The sequence below is a fragment of the Schistocerca americana genome, chromosome 3 (genome assembly GCF_021461395.2).
Source record: "Schistocerca americana isolate TAMUIC-IGC-003095 chromosome 3, iqSchAmer2.1, whole genome shotgun sequence".
NCBI classification, from domain to species: Eukaryota; Metazoa; Arthropoda; class Insecta; order Orthoptera; family Acrididae; genus Schistocerca; species Schistocerca americana.
The window spans coordinates 596,210,507-596,226,295 of record NC_060121.1 but is presented as its reverse complement, the minus strand read 5'-3'; the positions used below and the strand labels follow the sequence as shown (position 1 = coordinate 596,226,295).

At 48.0% G+C, this 15,789-nt stretch overlaps 9 non-coding genes across 9 annotated transcripts; all 9 read right to left on the bottom strand.

Annotated features, from left to right (window-relative positions):
- Positions 1-200: 200 nt before the first annotated feature.
- On the bottom strand, positions 201-282 carry Trnas-aga. Its single transcript has one exon. It is a non-coding gene; the product is annotated as a tRNA-Ser (tRNA).
- A 746-nt stretch (positions 283-1,028) lies between these two features.
- Trnas-cga lies at positions 1,029-1,110 on the bottom strand. The gene has a single exon. It is a non-coding gene; the product is annotated as a tRNA-Ser (tRNA).
- A 6,252-nt stretch (positions 1,111-7,362) lies between these two features.
- Trnas-aga lies at positions 7,363-7,444 on the bottom strand. Its single transcript has one exon. It is a non-coding gene; the product is annotated as a tRNA-Ser (tRNA).
- A 746-nt stretch (positions 7,445-8,190) lies between these two features.
- Trnas-cga lies at positions 8,191-8,272 on the bottom strand. Its single transcript has one exon. It is a non-coding gene; the product is annotated as a tRNA-Ser (tRNA).
- A 138-nt stretch (positions 8,273-8,410) lies between these two features.
- Positions 8,411-8,483, bottom strand: Trnak-uuu. Its single transcript has one exon. It is a non-coding gene; the product is annotated as a tRNA-Lys (tRNA).
- A 354-nt stretch (positions 8,484-8,837) lies between these two features.
- Trnas-aga lies at positions 8,838-8,919 on the bottom strand. The gene has a single exon. It is a non-coding gene; the product is annotated as a tRNA-Ser (tRNA).
- Positions 8,920-9,663: 744 nt separating this feature from the next.
- Positions 9,664-9,745, bottom strand: Trnas-cga. Its single transcript has one exon. It is a non-coding gene; the product is annotated as a tRNA-Ser (tRNA).
- Positions 9,746-9,883: 138 nt separating this feature from the next.
- Positions 9,884-9,956, bottom strand: Trnak-uuu. The gene has a single exon. It is a non-coding gene; the product is annotated as a tRNA-Lys (tRNA).
- Positions 9,957-10,310: 354 nt separating this feature from the next.
- Trnas-aga lies at positions 10,311-10,392 on the bottom strand. Its single transcript has one exon. It is a non-coding gene; the product is annotated as a tRNA-Ser (tRNA).
- Positions 10,393-15,789: the final 5,397 nt, after the last annotated feature.

Genomic DNA, 15,789 nt, shown 5'->3' with positions numbered 1-15,789 from the left:
AGGAAGCTGACACACGATGTAAAGTCAAATTGCAGCAGTTTGTACGTCTCATATATTACAGCAGAGGAGCTACGTGTTTTGTCGACACTCACTGGACAATTGTAAAATTTACAAGCGTCTCGAATGCAGTGTTTCCCACGTATTCGCTCATTTCACGGTTCCGTTGGAGATGTTCTCCACCTCTTGACACAAAAAAGAAACGCAGTCGGTAGGACTCGAACCTACGCTCCCAGAGGGAATCTGATTTCTAGTCAGACGCCTTAACCACTCGGCCACGACTGCCGGTCGCAGAGGCGTGGTCTCGACAAGTGAAACTGCTGCTTTGCAAGCAATCCGATGGCAGAACACGATATGGCCTCACTCGTTTCTGTAGCGCTTTCGTTGCCAGCACATTTGGCCGTTACGACAGTGTATTAATTTTCGCCTGGACGGGGGCTTGAACCCGGGACCCTTTGGTTGAAGGTTCAGCGCTCTACCGACTGGGCTATCCGGTCCCTCAGCCGAGCGTTGTGGTGCATGCTGCATGGTGTGCGAGTGATTCGCGTGTCGTTATTCCTGGCTTATGGCTCCAATGGCGACTTCACCGACTTCCCACTGACGCACCGCTGACGCTAGTTTTGTGTCGTCTTAAACGATGGCCATACTTGCAAGCAGCTGCGAGATCTTAAGAAAAGAAACGCTGCACCACTGCTTTTGCCACACTCGAATGAACTGAATTGCGCTTCTTAGAAAGAAATGAATGCTCGCTGTGTCCAACACTTTCAAGCACACCTGTGTACTCACAAAGACGGCGACGACGCGACAAAATGACGGGGGCGCGTTCGTGGGCCTGCGACTGATTTCTGCAGTACTAGCGTCCTTGCGAGGTGAACCGGTAGCCACAACAGGCAGCGGCCGTCGCGAAACAGTATTCTTAAAAAATAAATTTCCGTCTTGTTGAGAATGGTGTCACAGGTTTGGATCCGCTTTCACCCACGCATGTCACATGTGTGCGAAAATTTCTGCTCGTTTTTTTACGCAAAATCGCACGCAGCCGGTAGGATTCGAACCTACACTCCCACAGGGAATCTGATTTCGAGTCAGACGCCTTAACCACTCGGCCACGACTGCCAGTAGCGCAAGACCCTCCCGACACATGCAACTGGTACCGTTTAAAGCACTGCAGTGCCAGGAAACGGCGTAGATGCATTCTTTTCCGTAGTGCTTACACCGCTACTACACGTGCGGCTACCAAAGTATTAAAATTTCCGCCCGAACAGGGACTTGAACCCTGGACCCTTAGGTTAAAAGCCTAATGCTCTACCAACTTTTTTTTTTTTTTTTTTTATGTTTCTTTTTTTTTTCATTTTTAGGGCCTCCCATCTCCCCTTCTAGCCCTTCCATTCGCTCACCTTCATGCGCCTTCTTCGGCGAGCTTCATTGCTAAAATCAAATGAAATACTCCTTTGCAAGTAAGGGAATCCATATCAAACGTGGTGAGAAAAGTAAATGTCTCCATCCAAATGAACTTATTTTGTAACGTTGGATGGTTGTTCAAAATAACTGAAAATGATCTGGTGAAAATTGTGTATAAAGAAAGAAAAATTAATTGGTTGACTGAGAAACGTAGGCTTCTTAAGGACACACACAATACAAGACACTGATCTTTTTTTTTTTTTTTTTTTTTTTTCTTTTTTTTTTTTTTTTATGCATAGGCATAGAATGCAAGGCCTTTTCAGGGTTCTGCGAAGGCCTTCACGGCTACCGTAGCGGCCCTGGGGCCCACGAAGTCCCCACCGTACGTCGCCCTTAGCAGCAATCCCCTACTTTGGCATCGCAAAATCCGATATTTTATCCGCTATTCGTCATTGCGTACGTCATCCGATGCCTTGTTTGTCAAATAATATTTTTAGCATGTTACCATACAAGGTCTTGTGGTGTCGTTGTCCACATATTTTATAATATTCCAGTAATAGATGTTGCTCATAGTCCAGTACGTCGGGCAGGCCGAGTTTATTAATGACATAATTGACATAGTTCCCCAGTAGCCATAGGGTAACATTATTCTTTTGAATAGGGAAAGCAACGCTTTCGGGGTTGACGAGAATGTCGACAGTAAGGTATCTGCCGTCGTTCCTATTGATAAACGCCACCTGTTGGCGGACTCTGTCCCAAATGACCTGGTAGCCGTTGCATATGAGACGATGCCGGAGGGTGTCTATCACATTACAACGTGGACACTGATTTGTGTCACTCAATCCTATAGACTGTAATCTTTCATTTGTGGCAACGGTATTATTGACAACCTTGTACCAGGCACCGCGCACATTGGTGGACAGTACTTTATTATTTATATTCTTCCATATATTTTGCCAATTTCGGGTGGGATATTTTGATTCCATTCTGTTACGGTTGTCCTTTGTAGTAAGGCAATCCATGATGAAACTACAGTTTCTTTTTGTCCTATCCGCGACAATGCAGTGCAGATAACTGAGTTCTAAATAGTAGAATCTGATGTGCTGCAATTTGTAAGAGATTTTACTTATGTTAATAGGTGGTTCCATACTCTCCGGTGTAAGGATTCGGAAAAGTTTCGATGATAAATTATTGTGGCGGTCTTCTAAAAGCTGAAGTGTACGCTTGATATAAAGAGCCGTAGTTTTGCGGCGGATATCGGTCAGTCCGAGGCCTCCTTCTCGCGGTTTTAAAGTTATAGTACTGGCCGCCACTTTAAATATCTCACCTCTCCAAACATACTGGCAGATGAAGCTCATGGTGGTTTTGGATATCGCTTTAGGTATCGGCAGTATTTGACCTACATATACTGCTTTCGAAAGGACAGCGCAGTTGATTAATTGCACCCTTTGGAGAATGTTCAAGTCTCTAAGTCGGTTCATTATTAAAGTACCTCGAATACTATGTAAGACCTTCTTCCAGTTGAATGTCGTTGTTTGCAGGGGGCAGCGGTAGAACCTCACACCTAACGCAGTGTGATGGTCTACAGACCTGGCCCATTCGAGGGCAGTGTTCCTGAAGCCATGGAGATTTAGAAAGGAGCTTTTCATATCGTTGATTTGCGCTCCCGTTGCGAAGCAGTAAAGGCGAACAATCTCTCTCAGTCTTACAACGTCGTCATTACTTCTGACGATGACACCGACGTCGTCGGCGTAAGCGTTGGTAGCGTTACTGACCCCTGAAATTGATATGCCTTCTAATTCCTTGTTTAATCGTTTCAGCAAAGGTTCTAGTGCGACCACAAATAGCATCATTGATAAAGGACTTCCCTGCGGGACACCATTTGCTATTTCGACATCTCGAGTATAGTGTCCATTGATTAAAATTTTGGTTTTCATCCCTTGCAATAGATTTTTTAAGACAATTAAAAATTTGTCGTTAAAACCTATATGCATCAGAGTGGTAAATAAATATTCATGGTTTACCCTATCAAAGGCTTTAGAAAAGTCGATAAAAACGAGGCCAGCCTTCGTCAATGTCGTTGAGAAGATACTGATTATGTCCCTGTATTCGCAGACTGTTTTAAAAATATTCCGACCCGGGAGACACGTTTGATGGGGACCAATTACAGTATCAAACACCGGTCGGAGTCTGTTTTTTACAACCCTGGCAATAATTTTATAATCAGAGTTCATTAAGGATATCGGTCTCATTTTGTTGAGCTGTTTGACATCCGAATTGATTCCCTTAGGAAGTAAAACAGTGACACACTCTTTCATTTCGTCAGGTATGTGCCCTCCACTCAAGATTTCGTTGACGACTTGTGTGAATTTATTCCTTATAATATGCCAATATTGGGAATAAAATTCTACGGGTAAACCGTCGGGCCCAGGTGATTTTTTAACAGGTGAGCTTTTAATTACTTCGAAAATGTCTTCAGACAGGATTTCAACAGTGAGGCTCCTGTTGTGTTCTGCAGTTACTAGTTGTTCCATATCACAGTTTCGGAGCAGTTCCTGTCCCTGATCTGGGATATACTGGTGAGCACTGTACAATTGATTATAATACCTATGAGCCTCGTTTAAAATATCTTTTTGTTGAGTTAAAAGACTTTGATCTTCAGAGAGCAATGACTGAATAAAATTTCTTCGACGATTTTTTTCGTGCTGGAGTAGATGATAGAGTGAAGCGTGTTCTTCTTCCACTGTGGTTTGAACTCGTGATTTTATTGTCAGTCCTTCCAGCTGTTTGCGTTTAAGACTAAGAAGTTCGGCCTTGACCCGTTTGATACCCGTTCTGACAGCCGCGGACATGGGCATATCATAAAGGTCACGCAGACAAGTATAATAGAATTCGACAGTGCGCCGAGACCAAAGTGCCCTTTCCCTACTGTAAGAAATTAGAGTAGATCTAAGTTTCTTTTTGGCGCATAAAGTCCACCAATCTATCGTTGACCGGTATTTGTGGCTTTGTCGGAGTGAAAGTTGCCAAGAAGCTTCTAACTGCTCAGTGAGGGCGTTATCTCGAAGCACGGCGATATTTAATTTCCAAAAAGGACGGCCCCAGTATGTCTTCTGTTTTGGAAATCCAATGCTGCACCTTAGTGCTAGATGGTCGGAAAATAAAGTTGGTATTCGTTCGACGCCACTGATTTTGCTGGCTAAATGTGAACTTACGTATATGCGGTCGATCCGACTTTGCGCTTTAGTGCTAAAATATGTGTACTGGACAGACACGGGGTATTTGACCTCCCAAGCGTCCTGCCATTTCATCGTTTTCACAAGACCATCTAGTTCTGGGGAGAAATGGAAATTTGGCGTTTGGTCTTTCCTGTGTAGGACACAATTCCAGTCACCTCCGACTATCACATCAACGGGGTTTTCCTTTAGTAAAAACACTAGATCATTTTTAAAAAAATTGGCTCGTTCTTTTCGACCACCGCTTCCCGAAGGTACATAAACATTTATAATCGTAACACCGAAAATTTTAAAACTGATTCCCCGCCCCGATTCCAACATGGTTACATCTGTTATTGCAATACCTTCCTTGACCAGGACAGCGGTGCCGCAAGCGCCTTCCGTGGCGACATTGAGAATTGCAGTAAATCCCGGAACACACAAATTTGAAAAACACACTTCTTGAAAAAGCGCAATATCGGTATCGGACTGATATATGAAGTCCCGGAGGGCAGCAATGTTAGTTGCACTCTGGATCTTGTTAATATTAACAGTCATAACGTGATACGTTTGATCCATAAGCAAGAGCTGTTGTTGTTTACTGGACTTTCCGGCGATTAGGCATATATAGGCCGAATTCACATGTCATTCGTGGGCTCAAAGTGTAGTCGTGAGCTTGAGAGGTTGCGGTTAACACGCCATACCATTGTTCGCAGATACATGTGACAGTGTTGTCTCCGTATCGTCTGCCCATTCAAAACGACTATTCTGGGGAGATTGTCTACGTTGGGAAATAGGTACGTCCTGATGGTCTGAAAATTCGAGGCCTGGTGCTCCTTCGTCCCGGACACCGTTCTCAGGTGATGTCCGTAGATGCGATGGTATGCTACCGACCTCAGGTTCCCTCCGGCCATGGTCTTCGATCGTTGTCTGTTCCTGAATGCTCCTCAACCTATCTCGCAGAGCCGGGGCTAAGCTTTCAGCAGCCTGGTGTGCTAACCGCTTTTTGCGACGTTTCCTAGCTTTCCGAGGCGATCGTGACCGCTCTGGAGACGAATCGGGGGACTTTTCAGACGAATGCGGAGACGAAGTCGGCGATGCAAGCCGGTCTTGTGTCCTAGTCGAAGATCCAACGCTGCTCTTTTCACCAGGCGGGGAAGAGAGTACTACCGCAGTTAGACTCGCCTCTGTCGCAGGGGGCCTGTCAGCCGCGCTGTGGGAAGCAGAACCGTAGTCATTCACTCCTTGTGTCAGTTGGATGATCGAGTGATCTATGCTCATGTCTTGCCCAACAATATTCTGAACTGGATCGTCCGGTGCCGCTACTTTCATGTTGGTCTCGTCCTGTCGTTCGCAATCAGGCGGTTGCAGGGAGGTATCCACAGTCACCGCAGAAGGTTCTGCTCGCGAGCTACGAGAAGGATCGGCACAGTCGTAAGGTACAGGTACCTGACTTTCACTGGTGGTGCGCTGGGGCGCTGTATGGTTAGTCGTAGCTACGGATCTACCACTGTCTATATGGCTGTTAACACTCTCGGGATGCTCGCATTGGTCCCCCAGTTCGAAAGATGTCTGCCGAGCTGATCGCAAAGGTGACGTGGCAGCAGCGTACGTCATCTGCAGGTGAACTACAGGCCCTGCACCTTCGGATTCTACACTTGGTAATTGAGGAACCCTCCGTCTACTGCACTCAGCACGCACGTGCTCTGTCGAGTTACAAATGGCACAGGTACGAGGCTGTCCATCATAAATGATCAACGCACGGTATCCTCCAATAATTACAAAGGAAGGAATGTGCTTGAGAAGTTCCATCTTAACCTGGCGAACGCCATTCAAAACGGGAAACATGTGTGGTTCTGACCACTTTTCCGCAACATTGGAAATTACTCTGCCATACGCCCCGAGAACACGATTAATTTCGACTACAGGCATTTCAAAAGGAAGCTCAAATACTCTTACTGTTCGTATCCCCATCCCAGCATAGGATACTACGACATCGCTAACTGAGCCGTCTAAGTGATTAAACTTAATAATACCTCCACATTGTTCAACAAGTGCGACACATTTAGCAGGATCTGCCAATTTCACATATGCCGAGTTAGTCACAAACGATAAATGAACTCCAACTAAATCATCTTTCGTAATTCCAACTTTTTCTGTGAGCCACAGTTTGATTTCAAAAGCTTTTGGTCGTACGAAATTTCTATCGAAAGCAAATTTAATCGTGTCTTTCCTCATTTTCATCAAACCAATACACAATTAGGTGAAGTAATGCGCTTGCGAGCCGGCCTACCTGGCTCGCAGGAAAACAGCCTTGCTGACACGAAACGTCCGCAGCGGCCGCCACACGTCCGTCTCGCGCCGAAGACGAGGCGCGAATGTACTGAGCTATCCGGGCTCACATCACGTGGTCACCCCTCCCACTACGCATACTGACACATTGCCTCACGTCCTTTACTGTTGGGTAATCGTTGCGTGGAGCTGTTATTATTTAAACGTCGTCTGACTGCTGTCTATAAACTCATCACGCTAGGCTCGTAACAGGCTATCGAAGGAAGCTGACACACGATGTAAAGTCAAATTGCAGCAGTTTGTACGTCTCATATATTACAGCAGAGGAGCTACGTGTTTTGTCGACACTCACTGGACAATTGTAAAATTTACAAGCGTCTCGAATGCAGTGTTTCCCACGTATTCGCTCATTTCACGGTTCCGTTGGAGATGTTCTCCACCTCTTGACACAAAAAAGAAACGCAGTCGGTAGGACTCGAACCTACGCTCCCAGAGGGAATCTGATTTCTAGTCAGACGCCTTAACCACTCGGCCACGACTGCCGGTCGGAGAGGCGTGGTCTCGACAAGTGCAACTGCCCCTTTGCAAGCAATCCGATGGCAGAACACGATATGGCCTCACTCGTTTCTGTAGCGCTTTCGTTGCCAGCACATTTGGCCGTTACGACAGTGTATTAATTTTCGCCTGGACGGGGGCTTGAACCCGGGACCCTTTGGTTGAATGTTCAGCGCTCTACCGACTGGGCTATCCGGTCCCTCAGCCGAGCGTTGTGGTGCATGCTGCATGGTGTGCGAGTGATTCGCGTGTCGTTATTCCTGGCTTATGGCTCCAATGGCGACTTCACCGACTTCCCACTGACGCACCGCTGACGCTAGTTTTGTGTCGTCTTAAACGATGGCCATACTTGCAGGCAGCTGCGAGATCTTAAGAAAAGAAACGCTGCACCACTGCTTTTGCCACACTCGAATGAACTGAATTGCGCTTCTTAGAAAGAAATGAATGCTCGCTGTGTCCAACACTTTCAAGCACACCTGTGTACTCACAAAGACGGCGACGACGCGACAAAATGACGGGGGCGCGTTCGTGGGCCTGCGACTGATTTCTGCAGTACTAGCGTCCTTGCGAGGTGAACCGGTAGCCACAACAGGCAGCGGCCGTCGCGAAACAGTATTCTTAAAAAATAAATTTCCGTCTTGTTGAGAATGGTGTCACAGGTTTGGATCCGCTTTCACCCACGCATGTCACATGTGTGCGAAAATTTCTGCTCGTTTTTTTACGCAAAATCGCACGCAGCCGGTAGGATTCGAACCTACACTCCCACAGGGAATCTGATTTCGAGTCAGACGCCTTAACCACTCGGCCACGACTGCCAGTAGCGCAAGACCCTCCCGACACATGCAACTGGTACCGTTTAAAGCACTGCAGTGCCAGGAAACGGCGTAGATGCATTCTTTTCCGTAGTGCTTACACCGCTACTACACGTGCGGCTACCAAAGTATTAAAATTTCCGCCCGAACAGGGACTTGAACCCTGGACCCTTAGGTTAAAAGCCTAATGCTCTACCGACTGAGCTATCCGGGCTCACATCACGTGGTCACCCCTCCCACTACGCATACTGACACATTGCCTCATGTCCTTTACTGTTGGGTAATCGTTGCGTGGAGCTGTTATTATTTAAACGTCGTCTGACTGCTGTCTATAAACTCATCACGCTAGGCTCGTAACAGGCTATCGAAGGAAGCTGACACACGATGTAAAGTCAAATTGCAGCAGTTTGTACGTCTCATATATTACAGCAGAGGAGCTACGTGTTTTGTCGACACTCACTGGACAATTGTAAAATTTACAAGCGTCTCGAATGCAGTGTTTCCCACGTATTCGCTCATTTCACGGTTCCGTTGGAGATGTTCTCCACCTCTTGACACAAAAAAGAAACGCAGTCGGTAGGACTCGAACCTACGCTCCCAGAGGGAATCTGATTTCTTGTCAGACGCCTTAACCACTCGGCCACGACTGCCGGTCGGAGAGGCGTGGTCTCGACAAGTGCAACTGCCCCTTTGCAAGCAATCCGATGGCAGAACACGATATGGCCTCACTCGTTTCTGTAGCGCTTTCGTTGCCAGCACATTGACCGTTACGACAGTGTATTAATTTTCGCCTGGACGGGGCTTGAACCCGGGACCCTTTGGTTGAAGGTTCAGCGCTCTACCGACTAGGCTATCCGGTTCCTCAGCCGAGCGTTGTAGTGCATGCTGCATGGTGTGCGAGTGATTCGCGTGTCGTTATTCCTGGCTTATGGCTCCAATGGCGACATCACCGACTCCCCACTGACGCACCGCTGACGCTAGTTTTGTGTCGTCTTAAACGATGGCCATACTTGCAAGCAGCTGCGAGATCTTAAGAAAAGAAACGCTGCACCACTGCTTTAGCCACACTCGAATGAACTGAATTGCGCTTCTTAGAAAGAAATGAATGCTCGCTGTGTCCAACACTTTCAAGCACACCTGTGTACTCACAAAGACGGCGACGACGCGACAAAATGACGGGGGCGCGTTCGTGGGCCTGCGACTGATTTCTGCAGTACTAGCGTCCTTGCGAGGTGAACCGGTAGCCACAACAGGCAGCGGCCGTCGCGAAACAGTATTCTTAAAAAATAAATTTCCGTCTTGTTGAGAATGGTGTCACAGGTTTGGATCCGCTTTCACCCACGCATGTCACATGTGTGCGAAAATTTCTGCTCGTCTTTTTACGCAAAATCGCACGCAGCCGGTAGGATTCGAACCTACACTCCCACAGGGAATCTGATTTCGAGTCAGACGCCTTAACCACTCGGCCACGACTGCCAGTAGCGCAAGACCCTCCCGACACATGCAACTGGTACCGTTTAAAGCACTGCAGTGCCAGGAAACGGCGTAGATGCATTCTTTTCCGTAGTGCTTACACCGCTACTACACGTGCGGCTACCAAAGTATTAAAATTTCCGCCCGAACAGGGACTTGAACCCTGGACCCTTAGGTTAAAAGCCTAATGCTCTACCGACTGAGCTATCCGGGCTCACATCACGTGGTCACCCCTCCCACTACGCATACTGACACATTGCCTCATGTCCTTTACTGTTGGGTAATCGTTGCGTGGAGCTGTTATTATTTAAACGTCGTCTGACTGCTGTCTATAAACTCATCACGCTAGGCTCGTAACAGGCTATCGAAGGAAGCTGACACACGATGTAAAGTCAAATTGCAGCAGTTTGTACGTCTCATATATTACAGCAGAGGAGCTACGTGTTTTGTCGACACTCACTGGACAATTGTAAAATTTACAAGCGTCTCGAATGCAGTGTTTCCCACGTATTCGCTCATTTCACGGTTCCGTTGGAGATGTTCTCCACCTCTTGACACAAAAAAGAAACGCAGTCGGTAGGACTCGAACCTACGCTCCCAGAGGGAATCTGATTTCTAGTCAGACGCCTTAACCACTCGGCCACGACTGCCGGTCGGAGAGGCGTGGTCTCGACAAGTGCAACTGCTGCTTTGCAAGCAATCCGATGGCAGAACACGATATGGCCTCACTCGTTTCTGTAGCGCTTTCGTTGCCAGCACATTTGGCCGTTACGACAGTGTATTAATTTTCGCCTGGACGGGGGCTTGAACCCGGGACCCTTTGGTTGAAGGTTCAGCGCTCTACCGACTTTTTTTTTTTTTTTTTTTCGAACCTGCAATCTTCGGATCCGAAGTCCGACGCCTTATCCATTTTTTTTTTTTTTTATTTTTTTACTGAAAAAGGAAGGGGGCACCCGGGAATGAACCGGGGACCTCTCGATCTGCAGTCGAATGCTCTACGACTTTTTTTTTTTTTCGCTCTGCCACTTTTTTTTGTAGTTTTTGTTTTTTTTTATGTATTTTTTTTAGTTTGAAGTTTTTTTTGAATTTTTTTTACTTTGTTTGAAGAGATTTTAAATTTTTTTTTTGTGTGTTTTTTTTTTTTTGTTCCTTATCGTTTTTCGTTTGTTTGGACAAATTTTCCAAAAGATATTTTTTTTTTTTTCGTTCCTTAATCTCTAATCTCTTTGTTCGTTGAATTGTGGTTAGACGTTTGTCTTCTGTCCATCTTCGTTGTTCGTTTTCTTTCTTCGGGTTTGCATTTTTGTTGAGTAAAATACACCAAAATATTTATATCGTCGAAAGAACTGCTACCGGGAAGGAAATATTCGTGAAATTCAGACGTTGTCATATGCATCATACCCAGGAGACAAATGAGTGTCTTCGCAGAGAGTATATCCTTCGACTGTAGTACAGGGATGACGAATTGTTGTAACAGATGTCCCACTTGTCCATGTTCTATGGCATCCCAAGGACGACGTGAAGAAAATGTTGAAATGTTGACTGATACCGGTGACCATATTGGCTGGTTGTGCGCCAGTGTTGTGTTGAGAGATAGACTTGAAAATCTAAGACATTAGGGGCACTGCCGGACAGAATATAGTTGATAAAATGTCCCACGAGCCATAGGTAACTGTTATGTTTGGCAGCTGGGAAAAGTCGGAAATCTGGGCGCAGAATGTCTTGGATCTGAATCGCATGAGGCGCAGTCCGGTTAAGCACAGCGAGTTTTTTGCGCGTCCAGTTCCAGATGTGCACTTGGTCCTTGCAGACAAACAGATGAGCAATAGTCGCCACCACGTGGCACAAGCCGCAGTAGGGACTCGGTTCAAGATTAATCCTGTGTCGCTTTTCTTGCGTCGGTACAGTTTCAGTGACCACGTCATACCATTTGGAGCGAACATCTGTCGGAAGTATCGGATTATGAATGTTAGTCCAAACGAGGGACCAATTGCAAGCCGGATACTTCTTTTCCAAGGGGCCAGGCAGTGACGGCCGAAGTAAGTGGCGGTACAGTTGAACTGTCGGCTTCTTGAAAAGCTCGTCGTCGAGATAGCTACTTTCAAGATAATACAGTGCTATATGCTGAAAGTGCGGGCTGACGCGGCCAATGTCCACAGGCGGAGATAAGTTGGGAGGGCGGAACAGCTGATAGAGCCGCTTCGTGACGGTGTCTTCGCTGGCGGTGAGTATACGCCATGAGCGTTTCAGATACAGAGCCAAGGCGTGAATGCCGGGGTTTTTCAAGCCGAGGCCTCCCATATCGCATGGCAAAGCTGTCGTGGTGAAGGAAACCTTAAAAATATTGAGCTTCCAGACGTACCAGGCGGCCGCCGCTAGAAGTGATCTTGCTACTGTGGTTGGCATGGGTAGGACGGCGGCAACAAACTGTAATTTGGAGAGGGCATAAGAATTGACGAAAAAGGCTCGCTGCAAACGATCGAGGTGTCGCATATTTTGGTCACGCAGGAGTGCTTTTATCGCCTGAATTTTGGGTATCCAATTTTTGTGAGACATGTCCAGTGGCCGGGCCGTGACGTAGAGACCAAGGTGTTTTCTAGTCTGTACACAGGGCAGCCAAGCGTCGCCCGTGAGCGGTCGTTCCTGACCAAGCGTTAAGACGGCGGATTTATTGACGTTTAACATTGCACCACTATCGCTTTGGAATTCCTCAAGAATGCGCTTCGCTGCGGTGACATCGCGAACGTCATTAAGGAGCACGCTGACATCGTCGGCGTATGCTTGGACCACAGACTTGACACCATAAAACTGGAATCCAGGTAGGCTATGATGTAGGCGGCGCAACAAGGGTTCCATGAGGATCGCATAAAGCGTCGTTGAGAGAGGGCAGCCTTGCTTGATACCCCGTGAGAGCTGGATGTACTCCGTCAATGTATTATTGATCAGGAACCGTGTACGGGTACCACGGTTACAGTTGTTGATGAGGTGGATAAAATTAAGACTGAAGCCCATAGTTTCCATCACGCTACTGAGATAACGATAGTCAGCCCGATCGTAAGCCTTGTCAAAATCGAGAAAGGCTATGGCCATAGGAGTGTGGGTGGCCCAGGTGAGGGAGACGAGATCCCGATACAACGCCAAAATGGTGGACAATGAGCGACCACGTATCGCACTCATTTGGTATGGTCCCAGAAGATCGGGTAACAGCTGCCGTAATCGGGCATTGAGGGCGCGCGTCAGAAGTTTAAAGTCCGCATTGAGCAAAGTAATGGGCCGCAGATCTTTGGTGGTGATCGGCGTCGGCGTCTTAGGTAGTAAAACAGTTAACCCCTCTGTGAAGGCTTGGGGCAGAGCAATGCCACGTAGTATTTCATTGTACATCTCCGTGAGTCCGTCCCCTAATATAGGCCAATATTTGACGTAAAACTCGACAGAGAGCCCGTCCGTGCCCGGAGATTTATTTCGTGGTGCGGCAAGCAGGGCATCCTTTAGTTCTTCGTTGGTAAAGGGAGCGAGCAAGTTCCGATTGTGGTCGTCGGTAATGCGGTACGGTGGGTGTCCAGAGTGATACCATTCTCGCACTTTCTCATGCGGTACACCCGCACGGGTGTAAAGTGCGGCAAAGTGGTTGGCAACATGGTTTTTGATGTCGCGGTGTTGGGTATAAAAAGCACCGTCGGCATCTTGCTACTTATGAATAAGTTTCCTGCGCGCCGCATGTAACTGTTGGACGATATGGTGAACAGACGTCTGCTGTTGCGGCAAGTTGGTGAAGTCACGTGCACGAATCTGGTGGCCAATAGCGTTCCGTCCCATCAAGGATGTAATTTTCGCTTGGAGTCTGCGTACGTGCGTGATGTTATTAGGCACCTGATGATAATCCCGGTACAATTCTCGCAGGGCGCAGAAATAGAATTCAGTGATTTCCTTCTCACCGCGCGCGCGAATCCTGGCGTGGTGCCTGAGGCAAGTAATGAGTTTCCTCTTTGCATAAAGCGTCCACCAATCAATCCACGTGGGGTACGTGGGTCTGCGTGATGTTACGGAATGCCAAACCGACCGTATCTCACGCTCTAAAGTGGCGTCTTGTAAGAGGCGACAGTTGAGTTGCCATCGTCCGAAGCCTCTGTAAACCTTCTGCGGCGAGTGATTTAAGACGGTGTGGTAAGCGATATGGTCACTGAAATTTACGGGCCAATATTCGCAAGTTCCCACGTCGGCTAAAAGATCGCGGTGCACATATATGCGATCTAACCTGCTGGAAGACGTCGGCGTAAAGTGAGTAAAGGCAACATCATCTGGGTGTAAGGTCTCCCACGTGTCGACTAACTGCAATTCTGTGACCAGTGTCAGCAGTTCCTGACTGAAGTTAAAATTCGGCGTTTGATCGGAGCGGCGCAAAACGCAGTTAAAGTCACCACCCATAATAATACGCAGACGCAAGTCGGTGATTAAAGGCGCTATCTCTCCAGTATAAAACTCCTTCCTCGCCGCTCGCGCGCTGGAACCGGAAGGAGCGTACACATTAAGAAGGAGTACATCATGGAACTGGGCGGCAATGCCCCGTCCTGTAGGTAACATGGACAAACAAGAACATTCAATGCCTTCCCGATACAGAATGATGGTACCGGCCTCCGTTCCTATATTGACAATGGCGTCATAACCGGGGACATCGGCTAGGAGTGGAGTCATGGCTTCCTGGACGAACAGAATATCTATATCAGCGGCCCGTAAATACTGTCGAAGGCTGTGGATTTTTGCTTGAGAGACAATGCGGTTTACATTCAGAGTAGAAATCTTATAAGATTGTCTTGAACGGAGCGATATGGGACGACTGGTCATCTGCAGATGGAAACAGGTAAGATTTTTATCCCTTCAGCAGTCGTCCGCTTCGGAGGTCGAATAAGTCTAGACGTCGCCGTCCGTGGAAGCTGCATTGCGCCGGGGCGTAAGCAGCGTATCACCAGTTGCCATCGGTTCGTCACGGTCGGGAGTGCCGGCCATATCTTCAGTGTCATCCGCCCAATTGACAACAGACACAGCCGTTGTCGCGCCTGCTGTGGCGGTTCCGGAACCGCATAGCGGGCCGTCACCCTGCGCATCCGGCACTTGGTCCGTCCGCGGTGGTGCACAAGTCTCTGCCCTCCCCGTGTCAAGGTGGGAGACATCATCGTCAATAGTCATGGGTGAGGCCAACGACGGAAGACAATCGTCGGTCCCCGAAGTGTCATCGCAGATCATGCGGCCTGCTTGTTTGGCCTTTTCACGCAAGAGGGGCGCCGATTGGGCTGCCTCAGGACGAGCGATCCGACGTTTCTTGTGTTTTTTCGGGGAGGACCTACCGACGGAGACTTCCGCATTCTCTAAAGGAAGAGGAAGAGCCCCTGTCTCTTGCCGTCTGTCAACATCGGTAGTAGCAGCCTCTACGCCGTCGACCCGAGCTGCCTCACGTGAGGCGTCACGGGGCGCCGCGTCTAGTAAGCCAGTGGCCGGCAAAGCTTCCTGAGTGGTAGATATTTCCATAGGTACGTCTCCGTCCTCCGTAATATCGGCCACACGAAGTCCCACGTCCACAGCCGGCGCCGTGGGTGTATTTGCACGGACCGCCGCTACATAAGTAGTCGGTAATATTGTCGGTTGCGTGGGAGTGGCTAGTTCACCCGCAGGCAGCTGTGTTACACGTCGTTGGATGCACTGTGCTCGGACGTGTCCTGTGGAATTACAGCCGGAACATGTACGGGGCTGTCCCTCATACATGATTATCGCCCTATAGCCACAAATCGTTAGGTAGGATGGAATATGCCGTTGCAATTCGATCTTAATTTGCCGCACACCATTCAAGACAGGGTACTTATGGAACGAGGCCCACTTTTCGGCAATGTTACTGATAATTTTGCCGTAGGACTTAAGAGAAGCATTAATTTGTTCGGCCGTGATTTCAAAAGGCAACTCGAAAATTCTGACGGTGCGAATACCAAGACCAGCGTGGACAACAGTCACCTCACCCACATTCCCGTCACTGTGTCGAAATTTATAAGTACCGCCAC